Genomic DNA, 17,043 nt, shown 5'->3' with positions numbered 1-17,043 from the left:
ATTATGGGCCCCAGTGACCAGCTCTATACTCTTCTGAGAGAAAAGATTATTTAGCCACTGGAATACTTTTGAGATATGACCCTGGGGAATGTCTAATTACTATGTGACACTTTTCCCCTAATTTGTCCCTTAGAAGAGAGAGTGAGATGCATCATTTTCCTTTAGATCCTCATCATCTAAAGAGAAACTCCAGGAAAGACACTTTTGCTTTCCATTCTGAATGTTCCCTAAAGAGGCTTCAGAGACATGTATATCTTCATTGACAAACTAGCACAGGGGGGCAAGTTACTGCAGAGATTCTAAGGTAAGTTCTTGTGTCTCAGGCAGGGTAAGTGCTAAAACTATTGAAACGACATTATTCGGTTGAGAATGTTAACCTGCCTTTTACTCCTTTATTGTGCCTGCCCAATACTCTGATATATCCTTAATGATTCTAGACCCATATTTACCTTAGTCTTTCAGGATAAAATTTTCTCAATATATGGGGTAATACTTCATATTTTTAAAATTTATTACATGAATGGAGATGTTAGTATATGAGACATGAAACCAAGAAAGGACCTTAGAAGAAATATAGTTCAGCTAACAGATGATATTGATAATATCTAAGGTTTTCCCAACAGTAAAATTTTGTTGAAGCTTAAAGAATTGCGGATTCCTAGGGAGCCACAGAGAAACTTAACTGCTTTTGTTTCAGGACTAAAATCTAATTCAAGTTTCTTTTTACTATACAAGAATATTTGTAGGCTGAGCTTTGTTTGTAGGCTGGTTATATATCATTCTAGGTCATTTAAAAAATGTCTTTTATGTGTTTCAGAAGCAAGAATAATGTTCTATTCAACTATAAATAGCCCTTAAACCTATGGTAGTGATTGGCACATAACAGAGAATCAATCAGTATATGAGCATTAATTGAATAAATGTATGAATGATGAATAATGATGCAGCCTTACTAGTGAGAAAGGCCTCATTCAGAGCAGAAAAATAACTACTCCATTTGCCTCTTATGAGCCATTCATCATTGAACTTTTCTTGCCTTTTCTCATAGCCCTATAGTGCTTTGTTCACCTGTTTTCCATAATGACAGTTTAGCATGGCCATTCTCTGGTATTTTAGGCTGAGAAAAGACAACATAAAAGCAAAGAAGTGACTGCTCCAGTCAGGGAACACTCAGATCTCACATCTTTCCTCATGCAGTCTGCCCTTCTGCTAAGCACTCTTGCTTTTTCCATTCTAAAGCTAGTCTCTCCTATTTTTCTTCCTCAAGGCCTCAGGTATAAGGAAAGAGGCATTCTTTATAAAATAATCTTCCTAGTCTGCAATGCATTTGTTTTAATCTGTTTTTTACCCTCAAATAAACAAATGGAAAAGACATCAACACCTTGACTAGTTCTAAATATATAGTGGTACACAGAGAAGAAAACAGACAGAATGACTGACAAATCTTGACCTAGATTTCCAACTGTGGTATAAATAATAAGAGTGGGCTTGTAAGGCCTACAGACCAGGCTTCCAGTTTTTATTCTGGATCCTAGCTGTGTTGTATTTGGACAAATTATCTCTCCCCTTTGGTTCTCAATTTCTTTACTTACAACACAGTAATAATAATCTGTCTATCATAAGTAGGAATAAATGAAATAAAATATGTAAAGTGACTAATATTATGACCATTAAATGATAACTTTTCAATAACACCATTTTATTTATCCTTTATTATTCTTCATGGGGAGCTTTCAGTCTACTTGAGGGAGATATACTGATATACAAATATTTAAAATGCAAGAAGGATATGTTAGAAATCATAAAAGATGAAATATAAAGCACTTTTAAGGGTCAGAGGAGAGAATATTTACTTCTGACAGTGAGAATCAATGGGATTTCCATGATAATGGGAACATTTAATGGATATTGGCAGCTAGGATTCCAAAACAAAGAGATCAAGAAAATGGAAGGAAGGAATGACATAAACAAAAATAGAAATGCAGGAAAATAACCCTATTTGATTGAGCTGATGAGTATGCAGAAAAATATTTGCTTCTGAAATTTAATTAGAACCAGATCCAAGAAGAAAAGGAATATCAAGCCTAGATCTTTGGGCTTTACCCTTAAATGCATTTGAAAAAAGAAGGTCAGTAAAAGCTATGCTTAAGAATCCTCATCTGTAGAATGACTTGTTGGAGATAAGAATTCCAATAAAAAAGATGTTAAAATAGTCAAGTGGTAATGTGTACTGCTATCACTTTAATTAGCCTTGAGAAAAAGTTTAGTCACTCTTTTTGCCCAACAAGTAGATGTTGTATGATTTCTATTGCACCTGATTTTTGTGACACTTTTTTCCCAAGATAACTATAGTTATAAAGAAGTGATTTTGTTATTGTTGTTCAGAATGATTTCCTTCCTTTGTCTCTTAAGGATGTGACCTCCTTAAGAGGGATGAAATATGCAGCGGAGGAGTTATATGCTTGTCCAAAATTTGACAGCCACTAATTAGGTTCAAGGTGGTTCTGGAGAGACTCTTGGCTTGAGCAGCTATCAATATCAATAACTGAGAGAGGAGAAGGAGTTATAGATAAAAAAGAGAAGAAAAGGAGGAATATTTCTTGACATCTAGGTACTTACCATCTAATGAGAAACAGGCATGTTACTCTGAAACCAACAGAAAAAGCAAAGAGATAAACATACATAATTTAGCCAAACTCAGATTAAATATCAGAGATAAAAAAGATGGGGAGAATAATATAAAGGCAAAGAGAAGAGCTTCTTACAGTGTCTTTATATTTTTTTAATTACTTTTCTGAAGAACAGGAGTAAAGAATAGTTGGAAAGAAAGGTATATGTATTAAAGCGATATTACTCAGCCATAAAAAAGAATGAAATCTTGTCATCTGCAACAACATGATGGACCTAGAGGGTTCTGTACTGAATGAAATAAGTCAGTCAGAGAAAGACAAATGCCATATGATTTTACATACATGTAGAACCTAGAGAACAGGATAAACAAACAAACAAAACAGTAACAGACTCATAGATACAGAGTATATTTTGAAGGTTGCCAGATGCAGAGGTGATGGTCATGGAAGTGAGTGAAGAAGTGAAGGGATTAAGAGGTACAAGTTGGTAATTACACAACATTCATGGGGAATATTGCCAATGATATTACAATAATTATGAATGGTGTCAGATAGGTTCCTAATTTATATTGGTAATATAAATGTCTAATCATTGCTCTGTACACCTGAAACTAATATAATACTATATGCCAATTGTGATTGAATAATAAAAAAATATTTTTTAGAAAGCTAAACAGAGGAGCAGAGAGTGAGGAGAAGGACTAAGAAATGCAATAAGTGACTTAACCTCCAGAAAATATTTCCAGAGATTTAATTTATATGTCACTTTGTGTTTTCTTTGCATCAGTTGAAGATGTTTACAAAAAGATTCATTTAGAAATCCATAAGCGAATAAGTTATAAGCATATAACTCCTCCGCTGCATATTTCATCCCTCTTAAGGAAGTCACATACTTCTGTCATGGAGGTACAGCTGAGAGATATTTCTAACTGACCTGTTTAGGATAACAGACTCAGCAAGTAACTGAGTACAGAAAGGAGTGAAACAATTTTAAGTAAAGAGTCACCATCTCAATTCTAGAAGTTCTTTGTCTCCTTTCTTCCCCTCACAGATCACATGATTTATGGCCCGTGGGAATCAGACAATGGTCACTGAGTTCCTCTTTTCTATGTGCATGAAGGTGAAGGTGGCCTATTATTCTTTATTCTCTTGCTTATCATCTATGGATTTATCATAATTGGGAACCTAACGATATTCATTGTTATCCAGTTGGACATGGGCCTGCCCACCCCCATGTATTTCTTCATCAGTGTCTTCTCTTTCCTGGAGATCTGGTATACCATAACCACCATCCCTAAGATACTCTCCAGCCAAGTCAGTGATCAGAGGACCATCTCTCTGGCTGGCTGCCTCGTGCAGATATACTTCTTCCATTCTCTTGGTATCACAGAAGTCTGTGTTCTGACTTCTGGCTATTGACAGGTACATAGCTATCTGTCATCCTCTTCGTTACCCAATTATCATGATTTCCAAACTTTGTATTCAGTTGACAGCTGGATCCTGTCTCTGTGGCTTCCTCCTTGTACTCCCTGAGATTGTGTGGATTGCCACCCTACTTTCTGTGGTTCCAATGAGATCCAGCAGATTTTCTGTGACTTTACACCTGTGCTAAGCTTGGCAGGCGCATACTTCCCTGGTGGTCATTGCAGATGCCATACATGTGGTGGAGATTTGGTCCTCTTTTTTGATCATTGCCTTGTCCTACATTTGGATCATCATGGTGATTCTGGGAATGCCCTCAACTGAGGGCCATCACAAGGCCTTTTTCACCTGTGCTGCCCATCTTGCTGTGTTCTTGCTATTTTTTGGCAGAGTGGCTGTCATGTATTTGTGATTCTCAGCCACCTGCTCAGTTTTATGGGACACTGTGATTGCTATCACTTTTGTTATCCTTGCTCCCTTCCTCAACCCCATTATCTATAGCTTGAGAAACAAGGATATGAAAGATGCTATTGGGAGGCTTTTCTGCTATCAGAACAGGGCTGGTGGTTTTAGGAAATTGATCTAGACCCTAGAGACTCTGAAGAACCTCCTGGAATTTTGGAATTTCCCTATTTCTTATCTTGTTCATGATTATGTTCTTTTTTTATTGCCACAGTTATGTGTTCTATCATTATAAACAAGAACAAAAAAGTGCTGTGTCCAGGTAATTGATGGCAATTGCATAGCCTGTTTACATCAATGCCTCTACCACGTTTATGGTAGCTGAAGCAGAATACCTGATTCTCCTGCTTTACAACACAGATTAGGTTCTTCCTAACACTCTCCCAGCTGGGATCCTGCTTTCTCTTCTGTGGTTCCATATGCCGGTGAGACGAGAAAACAGAATAAAGGAGACATGAAGGACATCATAGTTTTGAAAATTGCTACTGTGAACTTCTTCCTAATCTTCCTTCCAGTAATATATTTCCTGTTGTTCAGTATCTCATATTAATAAGCAATTTCTTGAGTCTAGAGAGGAACAATTTCCACTTTTAGCTTATGTAATCTACAAACTCAATTCAACAGCTACAGGCTGATTATATACACCATAAGTTCTAGAATGTTAGGCCAAATGGAGTGACATAAAATTAATATCAATAATAGTCCACTATATTTCTCTAGCAATTTAGTATTTTAAATATTTTAACATATACAAATCATCTTGAAATTTATTTATTTATTTGTTTGTTTGTTTGTTCATTTGTTTGTTTTCAGGTGAGGTTTTGGTTTACCTCACGGATTGCAAGGATCTTGTCAGCTTACAATCCCTTATTTTTCAATTTATTTTTTATGCCTGTAGCACCTGCTCTTCCTAGGTGGTCTCCCATCTAAGTACTAACCAGGCCCGACCCTGCTTAGCTTCTGAGATCAGATGGGATTGGGCTTGTTCAGTGTATCATGGCCATAGACCATCTTGAAATTTAAAATATCCTAAAGTAATTTGGTCAGGTATTGCCACTATTTAAATGTTGAATCTAAAGCTCAGAGTTTAACAACTTGGCTAAGGTCATGGAGTTAGTTGACAGAACTGAAACTTAACCTGAAGACTCTACTTCATTCTATGTCCCCAATACGTACATACTCTTGTTTCGTCTATCTGGTGTTCAGGAAATGGAATTAAACAAACTTTTTTCCCTAAAATTTTTATAAAACCATACCCATCTTTGATGAGTCATAGTAATTATTGGTTCTTTTCTCTGTGAATTTCCCAGTCCTCAGGTGTTTATAGTATCATGGAAAGAATATTGGACTACAGGGTTGAAGAACTAGATTTTGTATCTTTTCCTGCCACCAAGTTGTGTCATTTCCTACCTAGTCTGTAATATTATGTGATTGATCAGATCAGTGGATTTAATCAGAACTCATGATTCAGAAAATCTGAAAGCAAAGCCTATGTATTTGCATTTCTGAAGAGCTCTCAAGAAAATTATGATAATGGGTTAGATTTGGGAATATCTAGATTAGATGATCCCCAAGATCATTTCTAGACCTAGGACTTTTTGAGATTTATAAGAGCTAAGATTTCTGAATAATGTCTGAGTTTATGGTAAGAATCTTACATGTATTGTCTCATTTATCTTCACAACAATCCTGTAGAATAAATACATACCCTTCTTTTTCCAAATGAGAAAAATAAAACATAGAGTTTCAATAACTAGTCAAGTACACAGAGATAATTATTAGGAATCCAGGTCAGAAACTCAATATTATCTGATCCCAGAGCCAGGCTCTTATTTACCATAATCTTGTGCACATTCCTTATGTATTTCATTCTAAATCAATTACTAAACCAAAGAAGAGTTCCAAAAAATATGGTATTCAGTGAGTAAATTTCGTTACTAATTATTATGCAGAAAGTCTATGGCCATGCTACCCTGAACAAGCCCGATCTCGTCTGATCTCGGAAGCTAAGCAGGGTTGGGCCTGGTTAGTACTTGGATGGGAGATCACCTAGGAAGACCAGGTGCTGTAGGTGTAAAAAAATTAAAAAATAAGAGATTGTAAGCTGACAAGGTCCTTGCATTCTGTGAGGTCAACCAAGGGTTGCCTCGCCTAAATATAGATAGATAGATAGATAGATAGATAGATAGATAGATAGATAGATAGAGATAGATAGATAGATAGATATAGATATATATGGTTTTGGCCTCTGAAGGCCTCGAGTCTAATGACTCATTATTAATGCTATTACTAAAAATGTCATTATCCATTGAATTCACTGTTTTTCTTGACATGAGATGCAATAGTCCCTATAAACCACTGTCCCAACCATTAAACTATTCTGTCTCCTCTAAATCTTACAATGTTTGGCATTTGTGCTTCAACCTCTTAGATACATATATCTTTATTTTGTCCTTTCATTGCTCTCAATCCTACCCATTGATTTTTTTCACCAGAACATCCTTAACCTTTGGGATTAAAGCTCAAAAATGATTATTTTTACCACTAGTGTCCCCTATTTTTCAATTTACTCCAAATTCATGCAATCTTCAAGAAAGTTTCCTCACACTGATATCCCTGGCACCGATGTCAGAACCAATATGGGCCCGTATTTTGATGTGACTTACTGTCTGTCTTTTTGTTTTTCTTGTTGTTTCTTGTTTGTCCCACATCTCCGTTCAGACTAAGTGTCCACAGACAGCAGGAATAAGAGTCTCTCATTCTTCTGAAGATCATACGGCTCAGCATAGAATTCTGTAGATTATTTATCGCTATTCAAAATTTGTTGTCGGCTAGTGAATCAACTTATCAAGAGGCTTATCTGGCTGAGAAGACAGGTAGATCAACACCTATGATAGCAAAAGGAAAAGAGAAAAAAGAGATAAACTTGGTGACAACAACTATGACAAGCAGTGTTCATATTAGCCTAAGGAAGTAAAAGGAAAAGGAATAAAGGAGAAAGCATCTGCCATCTGGATGGAGGTAGATTTCAAAGGAACCAGACTAAGATAATAATTCCATTCAGAATGATGTAAGAAGAATGATGGGGTGAGGATCTCTCTTGATCTCTCCTCTTGAAATTAAAAAAAAAAAAATGAACAGCTATAATCCAACAGAAATCACCCAGCCTAGCATATCAGAGCATCTGAAAGTGGGTAAATCCAGTGAGCAAGAGTAGAGGAAATAAAGAGGAGCAAAGAGTAGTGTAAAGACTGGTGCTGTGGACACAGCCCAGAGCTTCCAGCAGGTTGCAAGGACAGGAGAAATTACGTGCAGTTTGTGCTCTTTGAATCTCTGAGCAGTCCTGCCTAAGTGAGTGATCAGCATATTCCATGCAGGCTGAGTCCAGTGACCAGAGCAGAGAACAGGACAGAGACAAAATACAAAGGGGAACAGCTGTATTTTAGTAACTACCATTGCTAGGCAGAAAGCTGAGTCATGGAGTCTGCCCACCTACCTCCACCTTCTAAGAATGTTCCTCCCTATAGCTTCCCAGAGCTAGCATCAAAACCCAGTACTGTCTACGGCCATGCCACACTGAACGTGCCCGATCTTGTCTGATTTGGAAGATAAGCAGGATCAGGCTTGGTTAGTACTTGGATGGGAAACCACCTAGGAATACTAGGTGCGATAGGCATTTAAAAAAATAAAGAAAGAAAGAATAAAATTTAAAAAAAAAAACCAAACAAAACAGGATGGCATCTGGCTCTTGTGGCAGTATTGAGATTTCAGGAGCTCTTCAGAGGTTTGAATCCCATTGCCTTTCACATTCTCTCATGGATTGAGCCCTGAGACTGAGGCAACCTGGTCAGAAAAGAGACACATACTTCTCAAGGGAATAAAAGGCATTTTCCCACACAGAGCAGAGATTCAGAGGTCCTGGGAAGTGCAGGAAGCTTGGGTGTCATCTACTGGAAAATGAAGCAAAAACCTCTTCTTATCAACCTGCTAAAGAAAGATCACTCTAATAATAATTTTTTTGAAACAAAAGAAGAGTATAAATGCCTGGGTGGAGAAATAGTCCATCCAATACCATGAACATCCTGGATGACAAGGCAGCTCAGAAAGAAAGTAAAAAACCTCTAGGAAATAAGCTTAAAGACATAAAAATATGCTATTTAAATGATAAAGAATTCAGAAATGCACTTCTGAAAAAAACTCAACAAGATGCAAAAAATTCAGACCAACAATTCCAGGAAATTAGAAACAAAATAAACAAACAAAATGAATACTTTGACAAGGAGATTGAAACCCTAGAAAAGAACCAAATAGAAATTCTGGAGATGAAGAACACTCTTAAAAAGTTGAAGAATGAAATAGCTAGCTTAGGAAATAGAGCTGACCACATAGAGAAAAGAATTGATGCTATTGAAGATAGAAATCTGGTAATGACACAAAAGGTAGAAGAGAGGGACATGGGAATAAAAAAATAAATAAATGAACTTCACAAGAACTATCTGATACTATCAGGAAAAGCGACATAAGAATAAAGGGTATACTGGGAGGAAAAGAGAGGGAGAAGAGAACAGAGTATATTCAAACAAATAGTCAGCAAGAATTACCCAAATCTATGGAAAGAGCTGGATCTCTGAATCTAATAAACAAATAGAACACCCAATTATCTCAACCCTAAAAGGCCTTCTCCAAGACACATTATATTAAAATTGTCAAATATTAATGACTAAAAAAGAATTCTCAAGGCAGCCAGAAAAAATATGACAGTAACTTACAATGGAAAACCCATTAAACTATTATCAAACTACTCAGCACAAACCTTACAAGCAAAGACGGAGTGAAACCAAATATTCAGACTATTGAAAGAAAGAATCAGCCAAGAATAATATATTCAGCAAAGCTCTTCTTTAAATATGATAAAGAAATAAAGACCTTTCCAGACATACAAAAGCTGAGGGAATTTTCCACCAGAAGGCCTGCATTACAGGAAATACTGAAACAAAATGACAAAAAATACAAAACTGTGAGTAAGATAACTAACAGGCAGATAGAAGCAGAAAAGCACAACTCTTATAAAGAACAAAGTATAAGCTTAAACATTAGATAATGGCTAAAGGCAATAATAATAATAATAATAATAATAATAATAATAATAATACTAAAGGGAGAAAAAGAAAACAGCTACTGCAACTTAGAAATGAATGTTCAGCATATATAATGATAATTTAAGACAAGAAAAACAGAAAAGGGAAGGGAGTAAAGATCCAAATCCTCAAAGGAAAATGAAGATTAGGTGCATGCATGCAGAAAAAAAATGGACTCTGTGTGTGTGTGTGTGTGTGTGTGTATAAAATTATACATAAACTTAATGGTAATCGCACTCCATAAATCCAGAGCTGAGACAGCCAAAAACAAAAACAAAAACAAAAAATTTGAGGGAACAGAGAAAAAAATCCACAAAACAGCACCAAATAAAAATAACAGAAGAAACACAAGAACAAAGAAACAATTGAAACACCGAGCTACCAAAAAACAAAAGATAAAATGATCATAGGAAAACCTCATATTTCAGTAATCACCCTAAATGTAAATGGAATGAATTTACCAATAAAAAGCCACAGAGTTGCAGAATGGATCAACAAACAAATTCCAACCATATGCTTCTTTCAAGAGACCCATCGCAGCTGCAAGACAAATATAGACTCAAAGTGAAAGGGTGGAAAATGATACTCCAAGCAAATGGTATCCAGAGAAAAGCGAATGTAGTCGTTCTTATATCTGATGAAATAGACTTCAAAATAAAAAGGTAATGAGAGGCAGTGATGGACACTTTATAATGATAAGGGGACAATACATCAAGAAGATCTAACACTTATTAATATGTATCCTCCCTATCAGGGAGTGCCAAAATATATAAAGCATCTACTAACAGAACTAAAGGGAAAAACTGAAAAAAACACAATCATAGTAGGGGAACTAAACACCACACTGACGGATATGGACCGATCATCCAAACAGAACATTATTAAGGAAATAATATCCTTATGTGATACAGTAGAACAATTGCACATAATAAACATTATACAGCCTTTCATCTCAAAATAATAGTTTATATATTCTTCTCTAGTACACATGAAACATTCTTGAGGATAGACCACATGTTGGAACACAAAATTAGCCTCAACAAATTTAGAAGATTAAAATCACACAATGCATATTCTCCAGCCATAATGCTTTGAAACTGGAAATCAACTGTAAAAAGAGAGCAGGAAGAACCACAAATATGTGGCAATTAAACAAAATGCTACTGAAGAATGACCAAGTCAGAGAGGAAATAAAAAGAGAAATCAAGAAATAAATGAAAACAAGTATGAATGAAAGTACAACATATCGAAACTATGGGGATACAGCAAAAACTGACAATAGAAAAGTTTATATCATTACAGGCCTATCTCAAGAAATAAGAATGAGCCCAAATAAACAATCTCACATTATCGCTTAAAAAAATAAAAAAAAGGAAGAACAAATGATGCTGAAAGTCAGCAGAAGGAAGGAAATAATTAAATTAGAGCAGAATTAACTAAAACTGAGAACAAGAAGACATAGCAAAAATAAATGTAACAAAGACCTGGTTCTTTGAGAAGATTAATAAAATTGACAAAACTTTGGCTAGACTCAGTAAAGAAAAAGAGAAAGGACTCAAATAAACAAAATCAGGAATGAAAGAGAAGTCATGACAGTTATCACTGAAATACAGAGGATCATACAAGAATACTATGAAAAATTACATGACACCAAATTTAATGACCTAGAAGAAATGAACAAGTCCTTAGAAATATAATATCTTCCTAGATTAAATCATAAAGAACTGGAAAATCTAAACCAATCAACAGTAAGGAAATTGAATTAATCATCAAAAACATACCAAAAAGTAAAAGTCTAGGACCAGATGGTTTTACCAGTGAATTCTAGCAAACATTCAAGATGATTCCATACCTCTTTTTCTCAAATAGATGGGCAAATAATTTTTGACAATAAAGCCAAAAACATACAATGGAGAAAGGAAAGTCTCTTCAATGGAGAAAGGAAAGTCTCTTCAATAAACGATACTGGGAAAATTGGAAAGCCACATGCAAAAGAATAAAGGTAGACCGCTGTCTATCAACATACGCTAAACTTAACTCAAAATGGATCAAAGACCTAAATATAAGAACTGAAACAGTAAATTGCATAGAAGAAAACATAGGTACTAAACTCATGGACCTTGGATTCAGAGAGGATTTTTATGAATTTGACTCTAAGGCAAGGGAAGTAAAACCAAAAACAAAACAAAAAAATAATGAATGGGACTATATCAAACTAAAAAGATTCTGCACAGCAAAAGAAACCATCAACAAGACAAAGAGGCAATCTTGAAATAATCATGCTAAGGGAAATAATTCAGACAGAAAGAGTTAAAAATCATATTATTTTACCCATATGTGGGATATAAATCTGAAAGAAACAAACACAGAGACTCGTAAACCCCAATAGTGGATTAGTGGTTACCAGAGGGAAGCGTGGAGGGGAGAGACAGATAGGAGTAAATGGGGTCAAATACTTGGTGATGAAAGGAAATTTAACTTTGGGTGGTAAACACACAATGAAATATGCATATGACATATTAGTAAATTATACATTTTTAACCTACGTAATTTAATTAACCAATATCACCCAATACATTTAATAAAAAGAGAGAGAAATATATATGTAAATACATAATGTGTTGGCTGGAAGATTACTGCTTAAAATTTATTATTTGCTTAGGAAGATTACTGCTTAAAATTTATTATTTGCTTAGGAAGATTACTGCTTAAAATTTATTATTTGCTTAGGAAGATTACTGCTTAAAATTTATTACTTGTTGGAAATTACTGTTTAGCTATTGCCATGAGAACATAGGCTGTTAATTATGGGAACATAAACATTCTAATAACAAGCTTATGTGCTCCCTTGAGGGATCTAAAAAAATGACATTTTTTCAAAAGTGTGTTAACCTAGATGCACAAAAACAATAGATGGGGCTTGCTTAAGGCAAAGATAAACCTTTTACTGGTGAAAGTTATGGGCCTGAGGTGTGACTACCCACTATGACCTGCCTAGTTAGGAATTTATGATTAGAAGTTACTTTTGATGAGTCCCCCCCCACCTGCCGCCCGCCCCCAACATCAATTTTGTTAAACTATAGATGAGTTTCTGTTCTTTGGCAGGTAAGCATTACCATGTCATTAATTCTCAAAGCAAGCCAAATATGCCCTCTTTAAGGGTGAAGAAAACAAAGCTGTGCAACATTAACTTACTGAGATGTATTACAGTTATTGGGAAGAGTTTAATTAACAAATTTTTACTCTACATACTAAGTAAAACAGAAATATGTGTTTAGAACTAAACACATATTTTTGTATTTCATCTCACTTAACCCAAGCAACCCACATTTGAGAAAATACAGATTCAAAGAGATAAATGAATACTTAATGGAATATAGGTAGTGAGTGGTGGTCAGGAGGACAGATCTTGAAACAGGCACCATTTGTGGCTATGTGACCTTGGTTACATTCCTTCAACTGTTACTAGGTTAGGGAGTCCTGGAACTCCTGGACCTTGGTGCTTGGCATCTGGCTGACAAAGAATTGAAGGCAGATGCCCAGCAGTTTGTAATCAAACTAGTTTTATTGAAAGCAAAAGTATATGTCTCAGGTGGGAGAGTAGGCTGCCAGCACTGGTCAACCTCAAAGATAAAGTATACTCTCTGAAAAGATAACGGGCTGCCAAGAGAAGTCAGCCCCTAAAGCCCCCTGCTTTAGGCTCTTTTGTTCCGCCTGCAAGGCTTTGGTCCTCCTCTTTTTACCGTAGTCCTTCCTTCCCCTACAAGCTTTGATTGACAGACAGGTTTCTTATATATCCTTCTGAGCATGTGTACAACCATAATGCACTGGTTTGCCCATGGGGGGGTGGGTCAAAACTGAAATATAAATTTATTGTGATGACCATGTAATGAAGAAGAGGTGAATTCTAGGTCACGCCAGCTGTCCTTCTGTGCCTGCCTATGTTGAGGAATTTCCCTATCATTGCCTCACTATTGTGTCAGATCTGACAGCTAAGTCAAGGCTCTTTTTCATTTTGGCTGCTTTGGGGTGGAGGACTAGTATAACTCCTACCACACAACCATTATAACACTTCTGGAGACAGCGGAGCTTAGAAGTGATAAGCACAGATTCTGGGGTCAGAGTGCTTTGGTTCATAATCCTGACATTGGCGCTTACTAGCTGTGTGATCTTGAGCACATTATTACTCTCTGTGCCTCAGTTTCCTCGAACCTAAAGTGGGAATAACAATTGTACCAACTTCATAGAGCAATTGTGAGGATTATATTGAGACGAGACATCACTTGTAAAATTCTTCATCTCTTAGCAGGGAAATAAAATAGGACATCTCTTGTAGAGTTCATCTTTTTAGTAACCTTAGTTAAGTTTTCTTCCCTCCTTTCTTTGGAAAAAAGGCCCACTCCCTCAAATCGTGATAATTGCCCTGGCACTCAAATCCTCTGGCTATTGACAAGGGTCATCAACTCATTGTTAAACAGAAATGATGTTAAGCCAGGCAGGGCCCTTAGAGTCTGAGGGGGAGGGGACTTTAGGCCAAAGGTCTTTTTACTCTTTAAGAAACATATTAACCAAGCCTGTTTCCCTTTACTCAGTTAATAGGCAAATCACTAATAGAAATTAATAGATGTATGATTTAAATAACGAGTTTGTATTTTCTTTTCTTTGTCTAGAGACTGAGGTGGCACTTCAGCAGAAAACCCAAGACTGCACCCTGACTAAATCAGAAAGGGAAAGAGCTCTATGAAACCCCTGTAGGCAGGGACTATGGCCATTCGCAGCAGGAAACAGATACAGAAGAAGAAACCTCCTGTCCCTCACCATCCATACTAATAAAAAGGGGGTTCATGGCTCTTAGAAAAGAGGTAGGCAGGAAAGTTAGTTGGGGTTTTGGGTCTGCCTGCAAAGACACTGACTGAGGTCATCCTATCTTAGAAGTAGTTCGCACTAATCTGCCCACAATTAAGCAAGCCAGAAGGCACTTTTTTAACTCACGCAAAGAAACCAGTAGGCAGAAATTTAGGTACCAGTTTAAGCCAGTCACTCACACCAGAGCAAAGAAGACCCCAGTGACCTTCAACTCACCTGAGTCTCATTATATCATCATTAAAATATGATGCATATGCCTGGAAGTTCATTAATATCATTATAACATGCTGAATTCTGGGAACAAACATGCACAGAAAGCAAAATGATGAATCACTGAGTCCTGTTAATCTTAATTGTCAATCAAGGAAGCCCACCCTAAGTGACCACTCATAGCAAAAAGGGATAAAAAACCTGAAGTATTTGTTACTAGGCCTTTTGAGCCACGTTTCTCTTGCTCAAGCCCACTCTTCTTTCTAATAAAACTTCTTTTCTACTGTATTTTGATGTCTTGCTCAATTCTTTGTTTGAGACATCAAGAACCTGGACAACGTGCCAGGAGAGGATCCCCACTCTCTGGTAAAAATATTATTTGATACATTCATTATGCTTAGAATGATATGAGTTACCCAGCAAAGTCTCAGTAAGTGGGGATTTTATTGGAGCTGATGCAAGACAGGGCAAATTTCCCTGAGTTGGTTGGGGGAGATCAAGCCTTGCACTGAGAGAAGAAGATCCTTTGGCGGAGAGTGTAGAAAGAATTCAACACACAAACCAAAGTTAGAGTCAAAATGAAAGTTTATTAGAAAAGAGATAACACTCCACAGACAGAGAGGAGACAGAGAGTGAGAGGGATCAAGAAGAGAGACTTGGAAAGATAGTGTGTGTGTGTGTGTGGGTGAAATTGGGGCTGGGGTAGGGAGTGGGGAATGCTGGTGTGGTGGTGTGAGTGTTCCAGAATTCAGTTTATATATTTCTTAGTTCCTGTGAGTTATAGTTGAAAAGATTTTAACCCATTTCCTATGGTATGGATATACAGTAAGAAAGGAGAAAAATATGTAGCATGAAAAGTAAGAATAATAGTGAAAGGCCTGCTGGCAGTTCCTAGCCTCTAATACATAGGTTCCCCATGGTTTTAGCCATAGGGAATGAATGATTTTATTTAGTGTAGGGGAGTCACTTAAGGAATCTGTTGTTCTCGTTTCCACTTGCACAGCTGTGGGGAAATGGATTGTTAGCAATCCCAGTAAAAATCTTCCTTTGTACTGCCAGGTATCCTCCTGCCCTTGCTGCAAGGCTGATCAACATACTGTGTAGTCTCAGAATATAGCTTGATCTAACATTTTTAATTCTCTTGACTCCTCCCTACATTAGAGCCGGGATTGAAATGAAGCCTTCTGAGGCTCTAAATTCATGCTTTTTTCCAGAACAGACAGCTCCTATCCAGAGGCTTCTCAAAGGAAGAACAAAGTTGGGCTGGAAAAGCAAAATGACATCAAAAGCAATTAAAAAGAAATACAAAGCATCTTTGGATTCATGAAATGAGACGAGGAAATGTAAGAGTGCACGTGTTTATGAAAAGAGTATTTGGAGGGTTTAGGGTTGTATTTTTAGAGCCAGAGTCTGAGTCTGGATTAAAAGTCAATGGAGATGGGGACAGTGTTGGGTGTTGAGGAAGGGGTGATCATATAGCAAGCATTTTGGGCTTCTCTGAGCCCACTCGGAAGAAGGCAAAATTAGTCTCTATCCAAGTGCTCTCCCAGGAGCCTAGTCTCAGCCAAATTCTTACCTGCCTCGGAGATAAAGGATCTCTCCTGTGTCTGTGCCCCTAATGGCCTGAAATAGTCAGGGTTATCTCTGGGGACTATGCCCTGTAAAGATAGGACTCATTGAAGAAGAGGAAAGGCTCCGAGATCCAGACTCAATTTTGCACATATATCTGAGCCAGACAAGACAAAAGCAGGTACTGAATGATGTCCAGTGGCTGGTAAGTGATCTGGGGCTACTCTGGCTATAGTAATTGGGGATCTGAAAGATGGGTGCTATAATAAGGGATTTGAAGTCAAAGAGTAGATTCAGTGGAAAGGTGACTGAAATAACTTGCACTTAGAATGTCCAGTTTTGAGGATTATAGAGTATCAGATTGAAAGAGACTTTAAAGGCCATCCTTTCCATCATCATCCCCATTTGATACTTAAATTAACTCTTCAAGAGTTTGGCTAACACCTGCTTTGAAAATGTTGAGAGATAGGAAATTGCCCTGTTTTGCTGCCAGAGACTAGCTATGTGCTTACATGGATGGCAGAAAGTAAAGGTTTCTGAGGATGTTATTCTTGACATAGGAGCTGTGACTCTAAAGATCTAATGAGTTATTGTATCAACCAGTAGCAGCTGTATTTAAAAGATTTCACCTAGAGAGGGTCATACACAGATTCTCTAATGGAGGATACTTTTTAAAATATTTTTTTTATTTTTTAATTACAGTTGGCATACAATATATTAGTTTCAGGTTTACAACATAGTGATTA

The 17,043-nt window shown here is 36.7% G+C and overlaps 3 pseudogenes; 2 read left to right on the top strand and 1 right to left on the bottom strand.

Moving 5' to 3' along the window:
* Window positions 1-3,693: 3,693 nt before the first annotated feature.
* On the top strand, window positions 3,694-4,638 carry LOC120584263 (olfactory receptor 6K6-like; annotated as a pseudogene).
* A 765-nt stretch (window positions 4,639-5,403) lies between these two features.
* Window positions 5,404-5,522, bottom strand: LOC120584327 (uncharacterized; annotated as a pseudogene).
* Window positions 5,523-6,469: 947 nt separating this feature from the next.
* LOC120584322 (uncharacterized) lies at window positions 6,470-6,588 on the top strand (annotated as a pseudogene).
* The last annotated feature ends 10,455 nt before the right edge of the window (window positions 6,589-17,043 follow it).

Source organism: Pteropus medius, unplaced genomic scaffold (assembly GCF_902729225.1).
Source record: "Pteropus medius unplaced genomic scaffold, Ma_sr-lr_union100, whole genome shotgun sequence".
Taxonomy (NCBI): domain Eukaryota; kingdom Metazoa; phylum Chordata; class Mammalia; order Chiroptera; family Pteropodidae; genus Pteropus; species Pteropus medius.
This window is presented reverse-complemented; position numbering and strand designations above follow the sequence as displayed.